This window comes from Xiphophorus maculatus, chromosome 20, assembly GCF_002775205.1.
Source record: "Xiphophorus maculatus strain JP 163 A chromosome 20, X_maculatus-5.0-male, whole genome shotgun sequence".
NCBI lineage: Eukaryota > Metazoa > Chordata > Actinopteri > Cyprinodontiformes > Poeciliidae > Xiphophorus > Xiphophorus maculatus.
In genome coordinates this window covers 24,147,841-24,175,406 of record NC_036462.1, presented here as the reverse complement: position 1 = coordinate 24,175,406, position 27,566 = coordinate 24,147,841, and the positions used below count along the sequence as shown (strand labels likewise).

At 37.8% G+C, this 27,566-nt stretch overlaps 1 protein-coding gene across 7 annotated transcripts in view; it reads right to left on the bottom strand.

Annotated features, from left to right (window-relative positions):
• Positions 1-24,592, bottom strand: part of LOC102225261 (disks large-associated protein 4-like) — a 116,920-nt gene extending 92,328 nt beyond the window's left edge. For 2 of the 7 annotated variants that reach the window (XM_023324937.1, XM_014468385.2), the window contains exon 1: positions 23,980-24,577. The gene's annotated coding sequence lies outside the window, so the exon portion shown is untranslated. Of the gene's footprint in view, positions 1-23,979 lie in introns of all 7 variants that reach the window. The other 5 variants (XM_023324941.1, XM_023324943.1, XM_023324939.1 and 2 more) reach the window with 5 other exon arrangements.
• Between the last annotated feature and the right edge of the window lie 2,974 nt (positions 24,593-27,566).

Genomic DNA, 27,566 nt, shown 5'->3' with positions numbered 1-27,566 from the left:
GGACGTTTGTTTTTGGCAAAAGCCTCTCAACACCGATTTCTTATATTGTTAACCATATCACACCCTTTTAAACTACACCCATTTTGGGAAATTTCTAATCCGCATTTAAATGTTAAAATCTTTGCAAAAATAAACATCCCAAATCTTCAAGTGAGGTCAGTGCCTGACGAGGTGACTCACAACCCTCCAGCACAGCCGCGTCGCAGGAGCCGCACTGAAATTTAATGAGCTGAATGAGTGTGACCTGTGAGAGAACAGGAGCTTGGACTCTGGAGCTTGAATGAGGTTTTCATCAGATGAAACACCTTTTTGCCCAGCAAATGGCAACAGTGAGGACACTACAATGCAACATTTATGAGTAGACAAAAGGGCCAAAATGAGGTCATGCTCAAGCACTGGGATTTTTTATTTTTATTTTTTTAATTTGTAGAGCTCACTAAAAGCATCCGACTAAAACTGCCGTTACCTTTTTGGTGATTTCATTATTTTTATTTGGTTGGCATTTCAAACAAATCAAATTTCAGCTCTCTTGCATAATAAATCCACTAAAAGGCCCACAAAATACAGCAACATCATTTTAATCTGCTAAACTGACAAATGAAAAGACATTTCTGTTTTTTCTGAACAAAAACCCTCTCGCTGCAAAACTCAGGTGTTATTAAAAATACAGCTAGATTTACTGATATAGCATTTAATAATTAGTTTGAATATTATGGTGTTTTTCAAAAACCTACCCTTTGCCTTTGACACATTTTAATAAAGGAGATAAGTTCTGCCTAAATCATATATTACATCTTTGCAGCCTCTACGTTTAGAAAAGGTAAAGGGTGTTTCACTAAGAGCAGTGTACTTTTCAGAGGCACATTTAAAATAGAGGTGTGAGTTATGCCAGAAAATACCTACAGTAAGTATTTTCTCAAATATTTGTATATCATGGCACCAGTATAGTGCTTTGCTTATGAATTCTGTGTTTTATTTAGTGACAACAGAAGCACACAAATCAGATTCCAGCTTTTTTATTTTTATCCAAAAAAGTTGATCAGTTTTATATTTTAAAGTTTTATGTTGGTATTCTTTTAATTACTTGCTTCACCTACTGTTTCCTGGAAGACGTGCTGCGAGCCCTAAGGTCTTCATTTCATGTTTGGCATTACTTTTACTCATCCTTAATAATAATAAATGTGGCATTTCAAATTATTGTCAGCTAGATAACATTTAAATAGCACAAAAAGCTATGCAAATAAAGATAGGTTCCCTACTACAGCCTGTTTCTTTCCAAAATGCTGGTTTATGTCAATTACATTTTTTGTGCAACGTAATAAACAGAAAATCTAGGACACCCACTATATTTAATAAAATGTCATTAGTAATGTGAAAAATTACGCACAACCATATCACACCAGGTGTTCAAGTCTAAAAGATTGCTACACAACATTTTGAAGAAGTTTTGCCTCGTTTAAACATCAAATATGAAGTAAGTGGGGTGCCAAGGTAAAATTGAAGGAGCTGTCTGAAGCCGGCAGAAAGAAAATTGTGGAAGTTCGTAAGTGGTTAGAGATTTTACGAGGTTATTCCACTGCATGTGAAACAGTCTCCAAGTGGAGAAAATCAAACACAACTGCTGTCGTCTCCAGGTCTACCTCAACCAAGTACTTTCTCTGGTATCTCAACAAAAACATATGTAACCTGCAAGAGTGGTATGATGAAAAATTTTGAACATTTTAAACCGTATCTTTATAGGACTGTGATGCACCTTAAAAATAACAATTTGCAACATATTGAAATTAATCAAAACAGACATAATGCTTGAGTGACAGATAAAAGACCCTATTTGACAATGTTTTACAGTAGCTACTCAACAAAATAAAGGGGTGTACGGGTATAGATATAACGCCCTGAAACAAATGTACCGAAACGCTCTGTAGTATTCTGAGCAGCATACTCAGCACATTTAAAAATAAAAAAAAAGATGGCTCAAATGGTCTCATGTAGCATCCACTTGCCCAGAACTCTGCTTGAATTGTCAACTTGTTGCTTAAGATTCGACCTGACCTTGAGTTGATTGTGTAAACCTCAGAACCTCCCTTCCAAACTCAGTGGAAGCAGAAAAAATCCATGCCAATGCCAGAACCCTTCTTCTAATCCTAAGCAAACACTGCATTTATAAGTCAGCAAATTATATGTTCTTTATTATCTTATGTACAGTCTTGAACTGAAAGACAACTTGGATTTTAGTTCAGAAGGCGTGTTTTACATAAACTATGATGGATTTCAGAGTGGTGGTGAGAGTCTTCAGCTATAGATTTGATATCGTCTTCCATAAAAAACATTGTGACATCCCCACCTTCTAGCATCAACGTGGAAAAGAGAAATTGGGTTAATAGAAGCTGGCCTTATTCTGATTGAAATAGCTTGACTGTTTTTTTTTTAAACATTACCACAAAAAGATTACATTAAAGTTGCTCATATAGAACATCATTGTCTGAACACACACACCACTGGACAGAGACCGACAACACTCTGCAGCCAAGTGAGCTATTACCTCCCAGCACCGAGGACCCCTGAAGGATAAACCAGCAATCCTTAAATCTACGCTCATCATAAAAAAACCATGACACAAGCTCTTGCAGGGACACTGCTGCTGCACTACCAGCATTCACAGTAATACAAACAGGCACTGTCAGAGCCCAATCATTATCAAGCATCAGCAGCCTAACTTCCCCAGCGAGCTCTACCCCAGGGTTCAAATGTCAGACTGTCACAGCGATTTACTCTCGCCGTGGCGGCGAGAGCTTCTGTTGTTATTGGGAGTTTGCCTTCAGTGTGGTACTTTTCTCCTCAAGAGATAATTGTATCTTCACTCAGTTTTATACTAGACCAAATGAAGCTACTGCACTAGATCAACTAAAAGAAGCAAGAAAGGAAGTAAAAAGTAAGCAAGCTCAAGTCAGGATTCTCACAGTGTTTCTCTTTCCATACATTATTGAAACATGCTGCTATGCAAGGGACTTGTGTGCCAGAAAGCATGCTAGTTCAGAACATAATGCAAAATAGAAAAACGTTAGCGCAGAAGGTTAACAGAGAAAGTCTCACTTTTAGACTAATATTTCTGGCAGCATTTTCAAATGAATTAAGAAACATTAACAAAAAAACGAACTCTATGGGAATGAGCAGCTTGAAGAAGTCAAAAACTTTATTTTTATGCTTTTTTCCATTGACTGAGAGGACTTTGACACAATGTAGGAGTTTGTTTTCAGTGCGTGGTCCAGTTTTTTATATAGGGCAAAAACAAGGACATATTTAGGAGGGCAGGGGAGGAAGAGGAATGAGAAGGAAGAAAATGAGAAAAATTGTGAACTATTAAGACTGCAAAGAAAATAAAGTTTTCTCTGAACATAGTATGAGCCAAAATAATCAACCATTGCTACCTTTTGTTGAGCTGACAGGAGAACTCAACAAGCACAAAGGGATTTGAAAATGTATCCATACCTATTGAACATTTTCACATAGTGTCATGTTAAATCTGCTGCAACCACAGCTGCATGTATCTTGGGGTTTTTACAAGATCTGCATGTCATTTTTTCCCCTAATTGTACCCCCTCACCCCCCCCAAAAAACAGAAATTCAGTCACATTGGATGGGGGGCATCTCTGAACATGAATTTACAAATTCTCAGTTGAATTTAGGTCTGGACTTTTACTGTGCCATTCTGAATATCTATTTAGCTCATCTTCCAAGCAGCTTTGACCATCATCGTTGTCCATGCTGAAGAAAATCATACAGAATGATGCTACAATCACTTCCTTTCACCAACGGGATTGTGTTTTTAGGCTGTAGTGTATTGTTAGGCATTTCTACTTGCATGCAAAATGCATGCCAAGGGAAACAAAAACTACTTCATTCTACACGTCTGCTATGTCCCTATCTGCTGCAAACGAGACTGCTTCAACCAAGGCCTATTGCCACTCGCTCATAAAAGCCAGATTTCTGGAGTGCAAATTTTTCATTTATGGCAACATATTGGACGGTTTGCAATTAAATCACTCTTTTCATTTTTGGATAATGGGTTAAACTGTGATGCTTGAGATATTCCTTTATAAACTCATGCTGCTCTAACCTTCTTCAAAGCTTTATCCCTGCCTTGACTTGTGATCCTTTGATTTTTATGATGCTGATTGTCTCCTAATGTTCTCTAGTCAACCTCAGAGGCTTTCAGAAAACTGCTACGTTGACTGAGATTAAGTGTGCATTCAGACAGACTATTTAATAAGTAGATGACTTCTGGAGACAATGTGATGCGCTGGGTTTAATTTACATGTCTCAAGAGTAAATGGGGCTGGAAAAAAAAATGCCCATCATACCTTTCAGATTTTTATTCATCCAAGATTTACAAACACATGTATAATTTTCCTCCCTTCCCAATAAAATACATCAGGGTTTGTGATCATCATGTGAGAAAGTCTGTTAATGGTGTTTAAATATTTGCAAGCCACTGTGAGTTTACAACAGTAAAGCATCCATCTTTACACACTAACGCACAGATGTGCAACTTAAATATTAATTGTTCTTATGTTTTGCTTGCATTTGTATTTCAAACATGTTCTCTTTTCTTCGAAGTGAATCAAGTGTCCCATTTCTACAAACTGACAATCAGGTCAGCAGCTTGTCTATTTAAAGAGCCAGGCACAGTTTCCAATAGGTATGGTCAGGAAGGTACTTAAATGCACCATGTGTGGAAAACATAGGAACTCTAGGCATCACACACAAAAAAATCATTTTTAAGTCATGCACTTCTTTCGAGGTCATGTGAGGTTTTCTTTCAAAATATGCCTGAGCTCACGTGGCCAGCTAACAATGCTGCACAAGCACCAAGTGTACATTTGTGAAGGTCAGCCTCTTCTTACAACATCTTGGACACCCACAGCAGACGTCCAGATGGCTGAACTCACAAAACCGCATGTACCGTCTTGCAGTGACACACAGGCTGAATTATAACACTGACCTTATAGTCACATAACATGACCTTAATGATGTTAAATGAGTCTGAAGCAATCAGTGGTGCATTGGAGAACAGTTGATCATTACGGCGGGTGGGATGGCAGGGGTCACCAGTGTTAGATAAGGATGACCTAATGTCCTTTTTAAACCGTTTTTAACTTAAACTCTTAAGGCTGTGCAAAATGTGTCCAGCCTCAAATAGCCGCAGTTTGCTAATCTTCCTATAAACAAGTACTTACTGCTGGAGAGAGATTTGATTTACAATTTATTTAGATTCCTGAACGTCCAAACAAGATTCACTGATGAGACACTAACTGAAACGGCTTCCAGTATGCCATGTAACCCAGACAATTGGTTGTAAATTAGTAGAATATTGGCATCTGATTTTGATCTGGACATCATTGCATAAACAGAAACACTTCAAAGAAATATTGTCAGTAAACAAACCTTGTCTCTACATCAACAATTTTTCTCTCCATCCATTTTCTGTGCTTAGTCATGTTTCTAGAAGAGATGCAAGGATCAGAGATTTTACTGCCAATTTTGGTCGGACATGCCAAAACCAATTTTTGTTTTTATCACATTCTAATTTATCTTCAATACTATAGCAAAATCTTTATCTTTAACTCCCCCAAAGAAAATTTACCTGGCTTAACCACAAAGTGGTTAAAAACCCACAAAATAAAAAAAGTGGATGTCTGTCAATGTAAAATGAGAAATAAGCAAATATAGTAAATCCTTCAACCTAAAGGACAGAGGTACTTATTAAAAGCAGAGTTGTAGCTTTCCTCCATTTATAGCCCAATATGTCTTTTTTTACAAGCCTGAAAATGTAAACTGACTTCATCACAAGATATTAAACATTATCTAAAAGGAAAATTCTCAAATTTACTGCTATTTTATATTGTTAATCCATTCAATTGTGACTACATAAGAGTCTGTCAGTAATTATTGATTAATAATTACTTGTACTAGGACTTGGGGTGACACCAATCCACACAGGTCCAAAGTTGAAGCAGGATCATGTTGTTTGAGTAACCTGGTAGCACATATGCATCTTCTCTCATAAGAAAAAGGCTGGATTTTTAATTTCCCACTGATCCGTTACCAGCCAGGAAAGTTGAAAGTGAAGTCAGCAGAGTTCAGTCTTAGCTAATGTTAGTGCATCTCTAAGGACACCAAGAAGAGCTTGCCAATCAGCTCTCCTATGAAGGGACAACAAGAACAAACATGCACAAACACTAATTCATAAGAGTAATTTAAATACACCAACTAGCTTGAAATGTATGTTCTTGGACTCTGGGAAGAAATGTGAGTTTCTGGCAAAATAATGACAGACAAAAACAGCCTCCCCCCACCCTTCACCCCCTGCACTTCCCTCTCACACAACTTAAGTTTATGTTAGATGAAAAGTTGGAAGAAGTCCTGTTGTCTTGCGAAGCTAAAGTTAAAATTGCTTTTAGAAATCCTGAACAGTGTCCTCTGGACTAAAGCAAGCTGGGACTATCCAGCTGGTTATCAGCACAGAGCTCAAAAGCAAGCATCTGTCATGGAGTGGCAGTGCATTAGTTCACATTGCATGGGTAATACGTGCATGTGTGAAGCCACCATCAATGCCGAACAATATGTACCCTTTGGAGCAACATAAACTGCCATCCACAGGATGTCTTTTTTTAAAGAAAGTCCATCCAGTCCACAATTAAATATGCAGAGATAGCAGCTGAATGACTTCCAATCAAACGTCCATGCTGAAGTTTAGCCCTTTGTCTGGATTTCAACACTGTTTAGATCAATAATATAGAATCACTGATCACTGCTGATGAGAACTGTCAATTGTGTTTCAGCTGATAAGCTGATGTTTAATTTACAGTATGGCAACCGAATGTAAAAGTATGGATCAATAATACAGAGAAATAATTTCAGGGAAGTTAATGGGTAAACATTTGTTCCCACAGGAAGATGGAGAACATATCCGCTCGGATTATATCGCTTTACAACAGCACTCTCCATATTGTTTCAGTCACAGACGGTACATCTTGTACATTGCTACTCAATGACAGCGCAAAGAAGGGTTTAGTTATCTAGAGCCATGTAATATGGAGAATATTTTACTTTTATAGTTTTTCTCACAACATACTGTTAAAAGTTTCAACTATTCCATTCACTCATGCTGTTTTTCACAGTAACTACTCACAGGAGAGCTTGTTAATAATCACAAAAGCACCATAGGCAGCCTTCGTCTATCTGTGTAGTTCTCCCAGGGTCCCGCTGACAGCAAGTCACACAGGCCCCAAAGCTTTACTGGGTGACACACACACTAAGACCTGATCAGCACTGTGTTTGTTGACTATCTGGTGTGATAAACTAAAACTCACTTTTGTCTCTTGGGTATATTGGTAAGTCTGTAGTCTTTAAAAATAGCCCAATTATTGGGCTATTTTTAAATCCCCCAGAGACTATCAAATGGACTATAATAAAATCTGATGAAAACATGTTTAGATCCCAGTCAATACATTTTAAAGCCTATGGCAAAACATTAATGAATCTAATTAAGCTATTATTAGATGTCTATATTTATGGACTACAAGGCTTTATAAATGTCAGACCTAGTTCAAGACATGATAATCTTGTTTGATTCACTGACCACAATAAATTAGAATAAAAGCTTAAGTAAAAAATGAAAAACATACAAAATAAAATAAAACACACAGTAGCTCATGACAAACATATTCACATCACATGAGTTTGAACAAATGTAGGCACTCAGGCAGCAATAAGATCACAGGTGCTGCACATTGTCCTGTAATTTAATACTGTTTTTTAGTCAGAAAGGCGCTAATAACCAATGAAATGCAACATTAGTCACAATAACCCTGAAATATGCCGTGAAATCCATTAGTCTTTTTCTTATTCTTTTTTATAACAAAGATGTTGTGTTTAAATAATATTTCAGTTGGATTTGGTCAGCACTGTATCACAGTATCTGGACCAAATTCTTCCTGGCTCTATGCAAAGTATATCTGAAAAGTAAACAGACACACACACACAAAAAGCACTAAAGAGCACAGGTCTTGAATGGGGAGATTGAAACATTCATGTAAAAGCATACACACACACGCGCGCGTCGTATTACTAGAATGTCTTCCAGTTACATGGAGAGAGAATAAATGCCTTTTCTTAATCAGAGGGATCCATTAATGGGCCTCCATTTTAGATCAATGGAGCCAGTTTATTAAATGACTCTGACAACCAGTCCACATTTTTATCATCAATAGAAGACATGAAGCATGTGGATGAAGCACCACTTGGAAATTTTGTATGATATCCCCAGTGGTGAAATGTTTTCACTGGTGTGAAAAAAATGCTATTTTATAGTTATTATCTGCCTTGGTGGTCTGCAACGCATTTTTGTTTAACATTTTTAAATAAAGTTACACATGAAAACACCAAATGCAGAATTTATACTGTACTGCAATACGATAAAGAAAAGCAGGATGCTGACACTTTAATTCCTTCCTGCCATTTGAGTAATATCCGAGATGTAATTTGATTAGGGGCCTGGTGGCATTTGAGAGTAACAGTCTTACAAATTCATTGAGGACTGACACAACCTTATGAGTGTAAGGTAAAGATTTACTGTGTATTCACTTACAATGTTTAGCTACAGTGAACAACAAAAAAAAAACAATAATATAATTGGCTTCACTCTCCTCAGATAAACTAAAGGTTTCAGCAGGTCATTCAATCAAAAGCACTCATGGTTTGATAGGCTTAGCCAACCTCATTAATCTGCTATGATTGGATAAGCACTCTTCGATGCATGGCTAAGGTTACGGCGAGGTGATCCTGTAATGGAAGACTGATTGTTGTTGGGGTTATTGTGGAGGTCTAAATCCTCACTTATTGCTCTTTGTTTTAAAAGGGAAGGAAGTTATTTTTCTAAGCTCTAGATACACGATATGACACAACATATGACTTATTGACCATCTCCCACTAGAGCAACCATTAAGAAACTGATTGACAATTACATGCATTCTTATATACAAAAAAACATAATTCAATTCAGTTCATTTGCAAAGCACCAATTCATAAATATTATCTCAAGGTTCTTTGCAAAAATAGTACATCGAGTCCAACCACACAGACAGATTCAATCATCTATATACATTCCTAAATCATCACAGTCTTATGTCATTTTTAACAAAAAGTGCTATTTTTTTCCAAACACATTTTTTGGAAAGAAAGAGGTGGCGATTTATTTAGTCAAAATCAGTTTTGACAAAAAATGATTTATTCCATTAATTTACAAAAGTCATAATATGATTCTATGTATGAAGCAATGCTGTCCTGTTCATTATTCAAATTGGTGAAGCACTCTTCTTTCTAACACACAGCCAATTGTACAGAGTTGTTGACTTTGAAGCAATTCCTCCAACTGAGCATGCACATACCAACTGCAGAAATACAAACTTTTGGGGGAGGAAATGACAAGCATACAACTACTTGTGACTTCTAAACATCAGTGCTCCTTTTTTTAATCTCTCTTTCAGGGTCTCACAATCTTGTCTAATTATAAGTTCCCATAATCCTTCACTCCCCTCCTTTCCTATATTAATTAACAGCATTAGCCTTTTGAGTCAGCTGATGGGCACCATGGTAAAGGACTGTAGCATTGAGTTTAAGTAGCTCATGTTAAAAGATACAGCAGATTTGTTAATACTTCAAATGTGGATCACATCACAGCTCTCTAAAGCCGCTTCTTCACTAGATCGGCTTTAACCGGTTCTGCCCCAGTCCAACTCAATCAGATTCGTCTCTGTTAGCAGGTCCTGCAAGGCTCTGCACTCTGTTCCCCGTTTTCATATTCACTTCAGAGGTAGCACAAACTACACGGGCCAAGACGTGTTTTGTGCGGAAGCGATTTGATTGGCAGCAGACTTCCTTCGTTGACTGGCCCGCGATTTACGTCACTGCAGACTCCAAACATTTCTCATTCAGTGTAGCAGTGGACCGGCGGACATGCTGTCTGCTTTCAGAGAGCTGCTCAGTGTGGAGGAGCATAATTATGAGTTCGATCTTGAGCAGCGCCAGGAGCACACGCTTCAACTTTTGGACCAGAACGACCATGATTTAGCTGCCCTGCAAATTGCACGTCTCTCAGAAAGAACAGGCACTCAGTGACAAAGCGAGAAGCAGCTCTGGTCAACGTTCTGTCACAGCTTTAGGTTTACGCCAGCTGGTGTTTGGTGTTCATGTGAATTTTATCCTTCATTTGGAATTTTTTTTATACAGTATATATAATCCATGTGCAGTTATTAAATGTACATCTTTTGAGTGATTCACCTAAATCCAAAAGTTGCATGTTTTTAAAAAAAACGGGGAAAAAGGTGCCACAATATACATGTATTGATATGTATGGCTAAATAATCAGCTGATCTGAATTGTTTTCATTATGTGTGGGCTGGGAATGAATTTCTATTAAGACAAGGGAAATGTCTGGGTTTATTTCAGTCCATCAAAACTCAAATAAACCCAAATTTCAAACCTTGAGGTTTTGAAATTGCAGTGTTGCTGCAAACATCGGTGATACAACCTCTGCACCTGCACACTCACGGCCCATATTCTCGCCCACAATAGTGGGGAGCAGATCGTAATGAAGATGCTCCAAACTGTGGTAGAACCAAGCAGCTAGAATGAGACTTAATAATGGAAAAGCGGCTTAAAACTTCAGATGAAAACCTTATTAAAAAGCTTGAAAACCATATGAATAAATGACTGAATAAAAGCAAAAGACAGAAATTCCAAAAAAAAAAAAATAATTATAAGGCAGTGAGCATTTTTACTTTAATGCTGAATTAAAGTAAAAATGCTTTAATTGTTAGAGGATTACATACATGCTGGAAACTGCACACATTTCTTTCTGTGCTCGCCTGTAGAGAATGAGGAGACAAGCACTTTGGCTTGAATCAGAAATGAGCCAAGCAATCCCTCTTAAGTGCCTCACAATCTAATCAGAACCTATTTATGACTTAAATACATGTGGAGCCAACGCCAATTTTATTTATACAACATATTTAAAAGGACTGAGACTCAGGATCGTGCTTTATGGTTAAATCTGGCAACCAGATAATAAAACCAAATCAAAGAGAATGAAATGCTAAGAAATATATACAATGTAGCAAAAATCAAAGAGAGTTACATAAGTCATAATTAACACCTCAAGCTCTTGTTTTGGGACATGTTTCGTCTTCGGCAAATTTTTTAACTTGTGGTAAGAGATTCTGAAGTTTCTAAGCTGCATGTCTTACATAGCTTTTTGGGATAGTTGGAAATGTTCTCCAGCTCAGTAAAAAAAACAACAACAAAAAACCCTCTAATCTTGGATTTTACTCCTGCAAAATAATACTTCAAGTAATAGAAATATTTTATGTTCTCTCACAGTAAACCAAATCTTTAACAGGAACGTTGGATAAGTAAACCTGAGTCAAAATATATTCTGGATCCAATTTCTGGTTTGCTCATGTTTTAATTTGTTAAGATATATTTTTAGAATAATACCTTTTCAATAAGAAGCCATGTTATTAAAAATAACCTGATTTTATTTAATAACAAAGAGAACATATATTTCTTCTTTTTTTTTCTTCTTTTCTTCAGCTTGAATTTCTGCAGTTTCAGTACCTTAAGCCATTTCTTGTCTTTTAAACTCCCATATCAGTGCGCTGCATGTGGTGTAAAACCCTGTGGCTCAATTTTTAAAAAACAGAGCGCTGTAAACATTAGTATTCCCTGTCACATTATTACTAAAACATAAAACTGTTTACTTCTAGGCAACCCTCCATGTTAAATTTAGGATACTGAGGATATTTCATAACACATACAGTGAACCAGCAATGTGTTACGCCCAGGTAAAAACTGGATCTATGCCCTGGTCAAAAAAAAAAAAAATCCCAGGAAATAAGAACCATCCTGTGTACTCATTGTCGCCATTACCAATTAACAATGCATGTTTTGGAGCTTTTGGAGGAAGTAGATGAGACTAAGATCCATGTATGCATTTGGATTAAAGGCAAACTTCACACAGAAAGGTCAACACAGCTGAGATTCATACAGGAGACCTTCCTGCTGGAGGGCAACAGCATTAACAACCACATCAAAGTGCATTAAGTATAGTCTCAAGCACTGCTCCAAAGCAGTGCTTGTTGAAGCAGATATGTGGCTGTTCTGTTGTAGAAAATGTAAAAAAAAATTGATTTTGGCAATGAACAGACTGGTAAGAGTCCACTGCGGTATACTCTTACATGTATTGCTCGTTTTCAGTCTGCTGTGCCGGAATAAGATCCAGCAGCAGCTCAGAATCTGCAGCAGTTACTCACCCACTGCTGGCTGCACCACAGAGATACCAAGACCTGCTTGGTTTTACTCTGAGGGGGAGACAGGTCAACTTTAATGGTGCGCAAGTGAAATATATATTTTTCTAATGATAAAAATACTTTGGGTTGTTTTGATAGACAAATGTATACTATTTAGTACAAACTGAGTCAAAATAGATACGAAAATGTGTAAGCCAGTTAGAAAAAAACAGATGAGTCTGAGCTCATGCTATGATAAATACTAATATAGACAAAGATATTTGTTACACTGTTTTATGTATGTACAAATATGTGCAAATAAAAATAAACCTGTTTAATTTGTCTTGAAAGCTGGAGCTCAAACCCGGAAATGACTCCACACGGGAGTTGTGTGTGTTTTAGTTGAGAAAATTTCAGAAAACCTGTAAAACTGGATATTTGTTGTGGCACTAACTACTACCAGCAGTGCAAGCCAATCAACTAAGTATTTTCATAAATTTTATATGTTTAAATACTAAAAAGGCATGTCCACAAACATATATCTCTATCTCTTTAAGTCAGTGAATCACATAGTACTCAGAAGAGCTAATAAATAGTGGCAGCCATATTGGATACTGAACGTAGGTGACTTGGCGACTTTCAATAGTTAGAATTTCAGCAGTAGACAGATGGAGAATCTGACCTCTGAGGTCAAACAAAATGCACTATGATGCACTGGAGACAAACTATCTGCTTTGTCACGTCCATGAAGGCAATATCACAATTGTACAGACTGAATATTTTGAAAAGTTTTATATTTCTACTGCATGAATAAAACTGTATGCCAGTCAGATATTTGGCCAGTTGCGTCCTCCTGAGACTCTGATGTTTTTTTTTTTTTGTGTATTTTTAAAACCATGCTTTAAATTGTTCCTAACTAATAACCTGTAAAAAAGTTAAGTCAAATCCCCTGAGCTGCCAATATGCAATACACCACACAGAAAACAATCAAACAAGCCCTTGTTTATAAAAGCAAAACAAATTATGTATTCAGAACAATATTAGTGTGTGTTTATGTGAGTGAGAGACGGGCGGGAGCACAGGAGATGGGGGAGTTGATTATTAAAGCATTGCGGGTTTAAGTAAATTAAACATAAGTGTGAGCCTCCCCTCTGCTTGTTATTTGGTTCTCTGATTTCATTTTTCCACTCATTTCTCCAGCAGAGATCATGCACCTCAGTGAAAACTGATAGTGAAAACTACTCTGATAGAAAGTGCTCTCACATCTAATGAAGAACAATTCCCTGATGTTATTAGGAAGCAGGAGATGGGCAGCAGGGGCAGACTTAAAGGCATTCAGTAATGAAGTAAAAAGGAGCGTTGTTCCTCCCTAAAAAGCTGTGATGGAAATGAGGTTGCACTGATATACTGGTTTCAGTGATAAGCTGCTGGTTAAACTGCTAATATTTTCTGTTTTCACATACCGGGATTAAAATGACATTCCAAGTTAAATTGCACTTAAGAGTTGGTCGACCAAACATTGTCTGTGTTTATTTTTTTAGATGATTACCAGTGTGTAAATGACCCAGATCAGGTGTTTTCCTGATCTGGATTTGGGGTCATGCGTTCTAAACCTGTCTAACATTCAGAGCTGGACTATTAAAAATAAACCACAGAAATAGCCTTTAAGAGGCTTGGAGTGTCAATCTGCCTCCCAGATCTGGACATGCAGGGTTGCACTGACCTTCCAGTTTCTCTGCAGTTGACAGGGACCTTTTCTCACTGCCAGCTTCCCAGGCTGCTCCTGAGCATCCGACAGCTTGACCTCTTCTCACCAAGGCGCCATCTTTTTGACTGCAACTATTTTCTCATCGTTATGTTTAGTAGCCGGCCTGCGACTGCTGGGACACAGGAGACTACTCAGGCTCAGGCCATCATTCATAGCGGGGAAGGAGGAAGGGATTAAAGCCAATGAAAAAGAGTGGAGGAAAGTAGGGGTCTGCATCTTAATGTCGGGCTCACTATGGAACAGCCTTGTTGTTAGGGGAAGGGGAGAAAAGGTGCTGGGTGGGAGGGCAGAAGAAGAAAGAAACTAATACAAAAAAGGATTAAAGAGAAAATGAAAGTCACCTTATTAGTTCAAGTGCTGTATGTTCCTGTCATCCTATCACCACTGTGCTATTTGTAACAGGAAGTAATACAATTGCTGTTTGTATTTCATGCCACCCTCCTTTCTGGTTCCTTTTTCACCTCTCATTATTTTTGGTGAGAAATCAGTTTGCCCAGACAGAGAAAAACACTTCAAAAGGACTTTTTCATTTATTTCAATCAGACACAATCACCATCTCATACACACACATGCCCACACACACACTGGATGACTTCTGGCCTCATACGCAAACATACATTTTTTACAGTACACTCAGAAACAGATTTAGGGAAACCGCATTTCACACCCCACTGGTGTTTGATGTGTTCTGAAACTGGTGTGGTTAAAAATCTCATAATTACCTTTAAGGACACAGATATGCTCTCAGTGTGTAAACAGCTGGAAAATAAAAGCTGTCTTCATGATCACCACAGCGAAAAGACAGGACATAGCTGCGGTCGGACACGGCAAGTGAACATTGCTTGTTACAGATTGTTTGCTCCCTCCCCCCCACATTTGGCCAGTTTGTTCCTTTCTAGCCTCTCTGCCCGCTCTAACTAACTCAAGTGTGCCCAACAAAGGCTTCAGGCACTTGCAGTTATCTCAGTTCAGCAGTGGAAGAAGAAATTGAGTCAATACACCAGCACTGCAGCAAAGTTACTTACACTGGCTAGAGACTCCTTTATTGCAGTTATTCCAACAAATTCCCCAGCAATGACAAAACAAAAATTGCATTAAAGCAGGGATAGATTTAAGCTTTTAAATTAACTAACCCATAGATTGGATGCCAATGCCTGGACAGTATAGATATTAGGTCCAGCTTCAACTTTCAACTTTTCTATGAAGGCTTTCCACAAGGTTTAGGAGGATGTTTATGGAAACTTCTAACCCTAACTCATACTTACAAAAGCACATTTATGAGGTCAAACACTGATGTTGGAAGAGAAGGCCTAACTCACCGTCTCCTCTCTAAATGATCGCCAAAGCTGTTCTATTGGGTTGCGGTCAGGACTGTGTATGACACTTCAGTGTGGGTGCTTTGGAGAAGATTTCATCAGAAGTCATTTCCTACTCCTCATAGTTCTACTCTAAAGAAATGTGATTCTGTGTAGTATTGTTGAGAGGCAAATCTTTTTCTTCTGAGATGAGATCATTGCTTATTATGTTTCCCAAGACCCAGCGGGCACAAACAGGATTTTAACCACAATTCACAGAGACAGAATGTAACATAAAAGCTTAAGAAAAAAAAAATCTGATGCTTTACGATAATTTGAAAATGGAATGTCTTTTTCTCCCACCAGTTTCCTCATAATAAAGCTAAACTCTGCCAAAAATAGACACCAGGCAGATTCCAATAGCAAGAAGTACCGCAGTTTTAAAAATCCAGGATTATTCTTGATTCTAAAACAAAGACAGTCCCTGAAGTTGTTTGTCGTCAGCTAATGACACTACTGTGTATGAATACGTGTTAGGCAAGCACATGGCATGTAAACTATGTGTCTGAATACACGGTGGAAACAGAAAATCACTGCCTTCTAAGAAAACATTCAATATTCATTTGTCTGCCAGCTTTATTGTGGTGCCTGTTGTAATCATATAGCACTGCACTGATTGACATTTCCAATTTAAATGTTATATATTTCCACACTGTACTTGAGTTAACAGTAACATACAATTATCTATGATTGTTGATGTGTTAATTGCCATTATAAAGTGTAGTCATAGTTTTGTAATGTAAGGTTGCATTATTGTACAGAATCACAGGCCAACATTGATGTGTTAAACAGGTTTTCTGTTTTTTTTCCCCCTTTCCATAGGAAACTGTCCTGCTCAGCCTATCTGTCTCTTTTCTTGGATGATGTTAATGAGTATTTGCTCATTAACTACATTAGTTTTGTAGATTCTACTTGTTTTCTTTTTCAAAGAAAATAGCTACAGGGTTTCTCTGTTTAGCTGTACTTCTTTTCTGAACAAGACTGACTGAACTACTGCTGCTGTTTGCTCCTTTTAATAGAAGGCACCCCCGAACCCTGAACCTCTTCTCAGAGCAATAAGCTTGGCTTCCTGGCTACAACATTTGACCAATTAGCATTACATGATTAGCTGAATGTTGCTGCGTTGTATCATAATTGGACCAAACTACACTGGATGTAATTAGATCTGAAGGTGACCGTATAATTGGATTTTGGAATGAGTTATAGTGACTATCAAAATCAAAGACACCCCTGTCGGCAAAGCCAGCATTTTGAGATCTAGAAAAATTAGATCATAATATATCAGTTTAAAATTTTGCCCATTTAAAATGTGACATTTATCCTTAATAATCCACCTTACTAATAGACACATCTGTTAGAAGAAAAAATGCTGAATAGAAAAAAGTGCACAGCGCTAAAATAATTATTTACTGAATCAGATTTTGATTCCATTTCAGCAAACATCATTCTTCACTAGGAGCCTATCAGCATCCCATATCTTGTCATGGCAACATTTCCTGCATTTTCCTCCAACTCTATGAGGCTAACTGTGAGGACATCATGTGTCCACTGCTTTCTTTAGGTGACAAACTATATTTCCTCTCTTGGACTCTGGCAAGGCCATTCAAAAACATAAATCTACCTCTCTGATTCCTATGTGGACTCACTGTGATGCTGAGCAATAAAATCCTTTTTGTCTGGCACCTCTAGGTTTTGGGTCAAAAACTAAATAGCATTTCGAACTGTTCCAGCTATATGTGAAGAAAAGTAATAAACTATGCCCACCACCAGGGTATTCTGTCAGGCCTGAATGTTTTTTGGGTTTTTTTTTTTTTTTGGAAGAAAAGGATTTAGTCCTCAAACTTACTTCTAAGTCATAGCAAATGAAGATTACAAGAGATTCTTGTCACGTGTAGAACATAACCAACATCCAATACATAAGCAGACTCCTTCAGTGTGGCTGACAGCCTCCTGGCAGCTACCCTGCCCAGTTTCTATCAGCTCTATAATTTCCCATCTCCTTCTGTGGAAGCAAGTCAGGAAAATCAAAGTATGACAGCTGGACTATATTTCAGGTTAATGAGGTTCGTCATTGTCGGTGGTGGGTGTGAACTCAAGAAAGAGGAATGATGAAAATGATTAAGAAAGTGTTCATCGTGGTCTTTGGTTTTACTCCACAAAATCCTGGAATTTTAACAGGGTGTTGAGGCTTATGAGAGCCACTGAAGGATGACAAAAAATGAAAACAGATCGATATAAATCTGGATATGAATTAGACCCGTTTGCCTAGTAAAGTGCATCAAGGGGACCTCTGTTGTTAACAGACCCTACAAAAGTAAACTGAACATAATATTTGGCATATTTCTTCATAAATGACAAAGCATTGTCTGTAATCTCTCAAAAACATCGATAAGTCAAAGAAAAGCACAGATGATCCACAGTTTTAGTGGGTTCTTTCTTCGTGCTCAAACAGACAGCACAGCGGCTTCTATTTTTAAAAGTAGTGATTGTCTCCTGGCTTCACACCAGCGATAGTAGCAAGTCATGTTGTGTGCGGAATTACAACAGCCTGGGTGGTGAGGCCCCCCCACCGGCTAGCCTGAGTCGGTGCCAGACCCGACTATCCCAGCACGGTGCAAGTTGAGCAACACATTTCTGTAGCTGCAGGGCAGGTGAAAAAAGGGTTTGGCATCGTCCCCTTGCCCTGTCGCCTCAGGGGAAATGAGACGTAAGGCGTAATTAGACTGGATAGCGTGGTATTTCGGACATGTAGTGGAGCCTAAAATTGACGTCAAAAGTCCCCTGCATCATGTCAGTTTTATCCGGAGTGCACTGCCGCACTTTAAAGAGCAAAACACGTTTCTTCAGCAGGATGGCTGCACAGCTTTGTTTTAAGACTGTCTTGGTCTCACACCTAAAATCTGAGAATCTGACACACAAGAGACAATTATTGGCAAAATATGGAGCTGCACTTTCAAAAAAGGGAACATTATATTCTCAAATTATTCCCTGTCCTTGTTTTAATAGCTGAAAATTTTGTTCAGTGAAAAGATGATTGCCGTGACATAATTTCATTAGTAAAAAAAAAAAAACTTTTGTTTTTTTGAGCGTTTGCTTCGACATATCCAGTTCCCTGACAGCATTCTTCCTCAAGCAGATTAAAATAAGGCAGTCTGTTTGATGTTCAATGTCACAGAGGGATTCCTTTGTAGCTGACAATTACTCTGACAAACACAAAGCCAAAAAAAGGCCAATGTTTAAAATTTTCACTGTGTAATTTATTCAGTTTTGACATTGATCCTTACTCCAACAAACTAGCCTGCTTGAGATGGTAAACAAGCAGGCTAGTTGTTTCCTCTTTCAAGCACTAACACAGGTGCACAGTCTTCATCCACACCTGCCTGAAACAATAAGCCTATTGTATGTGTGCACGTCTAAAAGGCTTTATCAAAAACAAGTAGAGAAAACACGGAAACATGAAAGATGTGGTCTCGTTTTTCAGCTGGGCTGATGACGACATTTCTGTGGAGAAACAACTTTTAAAGAATAGACTTTTTGCAACTTTATCTGCTTTCTTGGCTAAAGGGATTCTTGACATTTGGCCTTCATCTGTTTACAAAAATGTTACAAAGGGTACAAAAGGTTACAAAAATCTCCTATGCTGGACATCATTACATAAACTTACATCAACTGCAGCAGCATTAAAGTGTTGACTTACACAGACTTGTAAAATATGCAAACCCCTTGAACCTTTTCACATTTTGTCACGTTAGCACCACAAACTTCAATGTATTGTGCTGGGATTTGTGTATTAAGACGAGCACACAGGGACACAGGACGGTGAAGTGAAAAATGCATGTCTGTACCAACAGACTCAAATTTCTGCCATTTCATCTTTGCACAGATGCTCAAAATTGTCTGACTGGTTTGAAAGTACCTTTGAACATCTCTTTTTAAGCCTCATCACAATTCCCTGACTCTAGACTTTGACTGGGCCATTCTAAGATATACTTTCAACCGAACCATTCAACTGTAGTCTGGAGTTGTGGTGTTTTCAATAGGAGAACCTCCACCAGAATCTCAACACTTTTGCAGCCTTTAACAGTTATTCCTTCGTGTTTGATCTTCATTTAGCTCCGTCTACCTTCCCATCAACTCTGATCAACTTCCCTGTCTGCTCTGAATAAAGCATTCCCAAAGCATAATACCATGGATCTCTGTGAAAACAATGAGTTTAGAATGAGTTTCATCACAGGTTTTCCTGTGCAGTCTGCATGAAGGCAAAACATTCAATCTAGTCTCCTCTGACCAGAGCACCTTCTTGCACACATGACTTGAGGCAAGCACCAAGTTTAACTTCCAGTGGCTTTCTTTCATTTTTTTCTTGCCTCTCTTCCATAAACACAACATTTGTGAAGTACATGACTAGTAGCTATCCTTTCAACAGATTCTCCTACCTTTTTGTGGATGGCCAGGTCTTTATAGATCTGAGGTTGTACCATACTCCATCCACTTTTAGATGATGGATTGAGGGACATCTTTTAATAACTTAAATGTCTGATTTGTTCCTTTGTCTTTCTGATGCTGTTTACTGGTGTTCTTTAACAAACCTCAGAGCCCTCTGCAGAACAACTATACTTATTCTGTGATTAACCTGCATGCAGGGGGGTAAAATTCAAACATATGTTACACATTTCCTATGTTTTGCTTGCAAAACATCTTGATGATCTTCTTTGTTTTGGTCTTTTCAGTGCACTTTAGTTATGAGTGAAATCACACATTCCAAAAAGTCAGTCATCTGTTTAACCAACACATTCTCACTCTTCTGAAATTCATGAGGGAATTTTCCCTGCGTTTCCCAATAATGCCTGTATCCCGTCCTTGATGGAATATGGTGTGATCGAACGGCCCCTGACTGAGCAGATATTTAATACAACGCAGAGAGACATTTATAACATATAGTTCAATTCTGTACTATCTTTATGCATTAGTGGAGAAAATAGAGATGACCTGTCCTTGAAATACCACTGGGGCTCGGAGCTTTCTGATTGCTCTTCCAACCTAAAACATAACCCGGTTCTGAGGTCAGAGGAGCTGTCACAGTGGAGCAGGCTTCAAAGGAAGAAATGGGTATCAACAAATGAACTCGGAAAAATAAACACAAACTATCAAACTGCGGCACAAGATGTACAGTGAGAGCAAAGACGACAGAATCAGTCAAATAACATCACACGTTGCTGTGGGCTGGTGCGCCTCTTTTTCTGCGTGTGCGCGTGAGATGGAGATGAGCAGAGGGGGCAGAGTGCGCCTGAGAGTGATGAAATGCGATGAGACACAGTTTGAGTGAGTGCATACTAGCAGAGGGGGAGAGAGGGGTGGAGTGTGTGAAAGTGGATGAAAAAGAGCGAGAGAACCAGAGAGGCAAGATGGACATAAATGGCTATGAGTTAGCATGGCCTACAATTTTTTTTTTCTTCCGGTTAAAACAAATTGAGGCCACTAATGCAGCAGTTAGACTGCTTTTCAGGTCACTCCAAAAAGCTGTGCCAAAATAGTAGATGGACCTAAATCCATTGTTGATTTGCCAGAATTAGAGGCACTGTAACCTACTAAAAGAACAGAGCCTGCTAAAGCATATCGGATGTTGTCTCATGTTACCGGTTCAGGCCGCAGTGAGGTTAATTTGAGAAAGCTGAAAGGAAATATGGGATTAATTTTCATGATTACCAATGCTGCATGAGCTCCACATAACATTAAAAATGAGTAAAGAACTACATCTGTTCTTTACAATGTAAAAAAATTAAATAAAATTTTATTTTCATGCCACAGTACTGGGTGAATGTTCTTCATGTTTTAGTGAGCATCCTTTCTATTCTCTGTACTCTTAGCTGTCCCCATCGCAGTCCTACTTTGAGAAAACAGCAGTTCAGTGGATGGCACCACATTACTGATTTATTTCAGTCTGAGGATTAACTAACTTCATAAAAACAGTGCAGAGGACAGAGCCTGGGCTAAAATTGTGTTGTTTTCTTTTGTCTAACTTTGCAGATAAAGTTACTGACTGACAAAAATAATATTGCACTTTGCTCTACTTAGAATGACATTAAATATGACTAATTGGTAATCTCACCTCCTGTGCAAAATACACCTCTAAACGCGATGGAAATGAACATGTTATTTTCAACCCTAGAAATGAGCAAGACTCTAGTTCAGCATTACGGAGTGCCAAGTTTTTCTTTTCATAAATGATCACAGATTATTTGACACTGTGGTTGAAAAAATGTACATCGTTTTCATCTCCGATGAAGATTTTCACACCTGCCACATTATGACCACATTTCTGTATTATTTAGGTGGGATCTTATATGATTGACCAACACAAAATAGAGCATAAAGGTAATATGGAATGATATCAATGTGTACTTCTCCATTTCTTTTCAAATAAAAATCTGAAAACTGTGGGATACTTTAGTATGAAGCCCCCATTTCTTGTGAACAAAATTCAGTGAAGATCAGGCAGCTCAGGGATAAGGACTTTATAGAAGATATATGTTGTTAAACAACATCCAAACCTATGGACATATCACAGAGCGCTCTTAAATTCATAATCCTGAAAATTGTAAGAGCATGGACTCCCTGCAAACCTAACAAGACACCTGAACTTACAGGCCAGGACAACAATAACCATGCTGGGTTCCATTTATCTCAGAAGTCAAAACTCCAAACTGGTGTTTCAGGTCACACCAGCATTTCAGATAACATAGTCAAAGAAGTCTGGATTTAAACATGGTGATGCCCAAGAAACCATTGTTCTCCATTTCTCTTATGAACATTGTTTTAAATTTTAATGTAAACAAACACCACTTTTAATTTATACATTTTAGGTTCTACATGTAACATTGATCTTAGTCGCATGTTTACAAGTGAGTCTTGTAAAAAAAAAAAAAAAAACGTATTTCCACCACAGCTTACTACTGTTGATGCGAGGAGCAGCCATATTGAAACGCAAAGTTGGCCATGAAAATCCTAACTTGAGAGTTTCTCCCACTTTCTGAGTGGGAAGTTGACTTTGGGATTTGGGGGATATTCCAGTTTATTTTATTGACTGGAAAGTTGTAATTTCTGAGAATTTAACACACCAATACACCAGAGAGCCAAAGACTCATGGTCTGAATGTACAGCAGGAAATACGCCGCTCAAAATCAGTTGACAAGACATCTATCAGTCATGCAAAACACTAGCCTTTATGGAAAAGAGGCCCATACAAAGCTTTTGTTAAATTAAAGCCACTAGAAGCCATAGGAAATTACTTTTTTTACACAGCAAACAAGCTTTTTGAAGTACAAGTAGAAAACTTTGTGTCTGGAGAAAAAAAAATATCACCAAACATACTTATAACTCCAACAGTAAATATTTTTGTTGGTGGTGTCATAATGCTGTGGGATCCATTATTTCAGCAGGAGCAGAGAAGCTTGTCAAAGTCAATAGAAAGATGGTTGGAGCTAAAAATAAGAGATTGTTACAATACAACCTACTAGAGGCTACCATACACCTGAGACTGAGGCAGACGTTCATCTGCCAGAAGGAAAAGGATAATAAAAATAAAAATATCAGAGCAGCAATAGAATGATTTACATCAAACCATATTAATATATTCATAATATGATTAAATTTGGCCTATTGTCAAATAATGTGCAAATATTTCCATCGTTTTATGTGCAAAAGGAGAACACAAAAGGCTTGTTACTTTAGCTGCAGCTTAAGTTGGGATCAAGAAGTACTGATATTTTTCGTTGATTCTCAATAAGCACAAAGTTCGAGGCTGCACTATGAAACAAAAATAAGAAGCGTTCAATAGGTGTTTTCATTCATAACCCTTTTGTGATACAAGTGAATCCCATTGAAACAGAAGGCCTTATTTTCAATAGAACCTGTATCAGCCAGCATACAGGGGACTATATAAACTCAAAAATATTTTGTAAAACAAGAGCTAATCATCTGCATGGAGCCTATTTACAGCAGCACGAGTCTTGCAAGAGTGGACAAATAATCTATGATCAGAATTAACCTCAAATAAGCCACAAATGATCAGTCCTACCCTCCATTAAATATTCCTATTTATTAGAGGGGTAAGCAAGAAAGGGGCTATTAATATTGGTAAAGAATTGAACTGCTCAGACAAACATAAACACACTTCCCTTGCTGCCTTATCCACTCAGAAACCATCTCTGAAGTGAAGTGGTCTAATTTTTTCATCTAACAGCCTTTACAGCCTGTGTGTCTCTTCTTTAAAGCCATAAAAAGGCGCAGTGATGCTGGCTCCAAAACACCGTTTGAAGCAGCATGAGTCACCTTCCCACCCACTTTGGTCAAAGCGCTCACTCCTGTCTAATAGAAATTACTTCTTATATGTATGTATGTATATATATACATAATATAAAAGATTATACTCAAACTGAGATTTGCAGGCACAGACACACAGACATCAAGCAGCAGACAATTCAACAGTTTTGGTTTTCGTTTTTTTTACCTGCAGCCGACGAGAGCGCTTGTTGAAAACTGGAGAGGATGAGGACGACTTGGAGGATTTATCCGCGGTTTCTCTGTAACTTCTCAGGTCGGACATTCGTGTTGGCTGATGTGTTCATGCAGAGGAAAGAAGAGCGTCACCTCGACGACCAAGCAGCTGAGAACCGCCGTTTGCCCCTCTGACGCCTTTTTTCTCCGCTGAGTTTGTGGGGTCTCCTCCGAGGGTAGAAGCAAAAAGCCAGAATTGCTCCGCTGCGGTCTCCATGTTCGGGCTCTACATATCGCCTTTTTTTTCGTTCAAATACGTCAAATTGAGAACCGGAGAGACAGATTGATGGGTGAGCAAAGGGAGACGAGGACTGGCTGTGTCTGTCAGGCGAGCCGGGATACAGACTGAGGCTCTGCTGCAACCAACCAACACACCAACTCAGGAGAGAGGACGAGCGGTGGGGGGTTTGGGATGAATCGCTTTACTGTGTTTAGGCGACAAGTCACCCATTTAGAGTCAGTTAGTGCTTTAATACGAGTGTTCAGAGCCGGACCAAAATTAAATAGGGCCCTAAGTGGAATTTATATTTGGGGGTCCCATTCATGGTTAAATTATTTATTTTATTTAAGTAAGGTTTTGTTAAACTATTATTGATAATAGTTCCCTAACCTACAGAAAAATGTCACATCAGTACTTAGACATAGGGCCTGGGAATACCTGGACAAGGAACATGCACAGCTATTTTCACATTTATTAATCAGACTCCGCTGTGCCATGTCATCTACACATACACACATACATACAGGTTCTTATTTTAAAAAACAACATCCTGTTTAAGACATCAGTGACAACCTGTGATTCTGTTCAGCTGATGTTCAACATCGCCATCTCCCATAACATAAAACGCTATGGAATTTAAAAAGAAGTCTTCCCAAAAAACGTACTGGGGACTATGGGAAACCAAACTGAATAGTCAGAATGGACCTTTTTGTTTTTGTTTTTTTGTTGTTCTTTTTCCTGTTCAGGGAACAAAATTAATTTAGTGCAAGGTGAAGATTCAGTGCCATTTCTGAAATGAAATGGGGCTTACAAACATGAAATTCATTCAGGACCAGAGACAGCTCTCAGTGCATCCATAACTAGGCCAAACACTTGTTCTCATTCTGCCTGTCTGGTTTTTTTTTTTTCACTCAGTAAATCCAGTTGAAAAAGCCCTGAAGACATACTGAGACTGTACATGACATACAATGTCTGGTAGATATCAACAAGAAGGTAAATGTAGAGTGAAAAGACAACAGTCGAACTAATGTGAGACCAGGACTATAAGGTTGTTGCTTATGGCCGCCCTCTGCCTGCCACATTTAAATACTTTTATCCCCTGTGGGTCAAAAGACCATGATGAGAGCTGGCCAAAAGTACATAAAAACTAAGCTACTGTTTAGTATTTCTTGCCAGCAGGGGGATTCAAAGAACACTCATGAACAATATACTAAAGAAATTAAAATGTAAAACCTCTGTGTTGATGATGAATGCCTTAACCTTCAAATGAGTTTGAATTAATTACAACCATTAATTAGCAATAATGTTGCAAATCAACTCAAAACTACCACTCTTCACATTTGCTTTTTATGGTTCATGGATGTTTTGTGTTGTTACAGTTCTATCAAGTGTACAAATTAATACATAACTTTCACTTCAGCTAATACTTTCAAATTTTATAATATTACAGATTTTTTTCTGACTGAGTTTTATTCCTAACCACCATGAGTAGAGCTGCATGTAAATTGATTTCTTCCTATTTTGGGGGGTGGAAGGGGAAAAACTGCATTGCAATTGATATTTATATTTCAAAAAATATAAATATCAATTTTATGGATATTTATGTTCCATAAATATCAATATTCCTATCAACAATAATGTTAAATGCCAAATCTGTGTCTCATTAATGATCCAGTATTCTCTCTGAAAAACGTACATAATCAAGATTATGTGGGTCATAATCAAGATTACTTTTGATTATGTTGATTTGTATTTTTAATGTTTTTCCCCATTTTTATTCAAAATTCTCCTCAAAGGCATTTAGTTGCATTGTCTTCATTTGCTGTAGTTTCTCAATACACAATAGCCTGGAGATCATTGGAGTTAAACTTTGACTCAAACTTTAACTTTTGAATCACTTGAAACTTAACCCTCCTGTTATGTTCCAGGTCAAATTGACTCGTTTGAAAGTTTAAATTTTTTTTTAAAAGTACTTGGAAGAATTTTTCTTTTTATGAAACTTTTTCTATTTGTTGTAGTAGGTGCACTCTACATATAAATTGAAAATTTATTCATTTTACACATTTGCAGCCCCCCATGCATCTATTTTTTACATAGATACTGTTCGGGTCAATTTGACCCCGCAGTCAAGTTAAAGTGCAAAAAAAGATAAAAAATGTCCATTTCTATATGTTTCCTTGCAGCTGTGAACCATATTTCACCACACACACACAAACACACCCCACCCCATACATGCACACCCCGACACACGCAAGCCCACCCCCTCACTACTCTCTTTACTTCACTAGGAAACTGCGAGAAAGCAGGTGTTGACAGGAACCTTTTCTGTTCCTGTGGGCAAACTCCACCCACACTGAGTGGACACTCAAAAGAAGTGGAGGGAAACATAAATACTCTCTGCATGACTCATTTATCTCGATTTTAATCAGCGGGTCAATTTGACTTTTGTGTATCTCAAGTTAAATTATAAAGATCACCCATTGAAAAGAAAAGTGTAATATAAAAAACTTTTACCAATTTCAAGGAAATTATAGTTTTTTTGTGTCTAGGTTTCTTCCAGTGGACATGAAAAATGTAAATTCCACTTTTTACGTCCAAATGAGTAAATGAGTAGGTTGTTGTCATTGATCCTTCATTTCTGAGAAATAAAAAAACATCATTGCACAAATATTGATTGAAATGGTTAGTATTGGAGTTAATAATCACATACAAAAATGTTTTGGAGGAATTTTTTCGATTTCTCACACTATTGCATGATTAAACACTCCCCGGGTCAAATAGACCCACAAACATTATTGCTGTACCCTAGAAACGAACAAAACAGGAGGGTTTAAATGTAGCTGAAATGTTTCAGAATGTGTCAAAATCTATGATCAGCTGATCGGCTTGATTCTTGTGCCTTTTGTGATATAACCCACCCATACACACTAACACAATTAGATGTCTTTTTCCCCAGTGAGCCTTCTACAAACTTTGTATTTTGTGAAATCCGGCAGTATAAATACATCGCAGACATTCCATGTCTACAAGCCAAATGCGTCTATATTCCATAAAAATGTCCATATGTTAGTAAAAATAAAATACACTACCATCAAATATCTATTGGTACCTATTTGAGTTTGCTCACAGGAGTTTCTTTAAAATAAAATAAGCATTAAGTGTTTTTGACTGTGTTGAATCCAATTTATTCATAATAAAATGATATACAAACTTTCATTTGAGCTAATTTAACCCAAATGTTTCTAAATTTAGTGCGCATTTCATTAATGCATGGAAATGAGGAACTCAGAATTAAGGTGGCAGGGTCATATGATGGACCA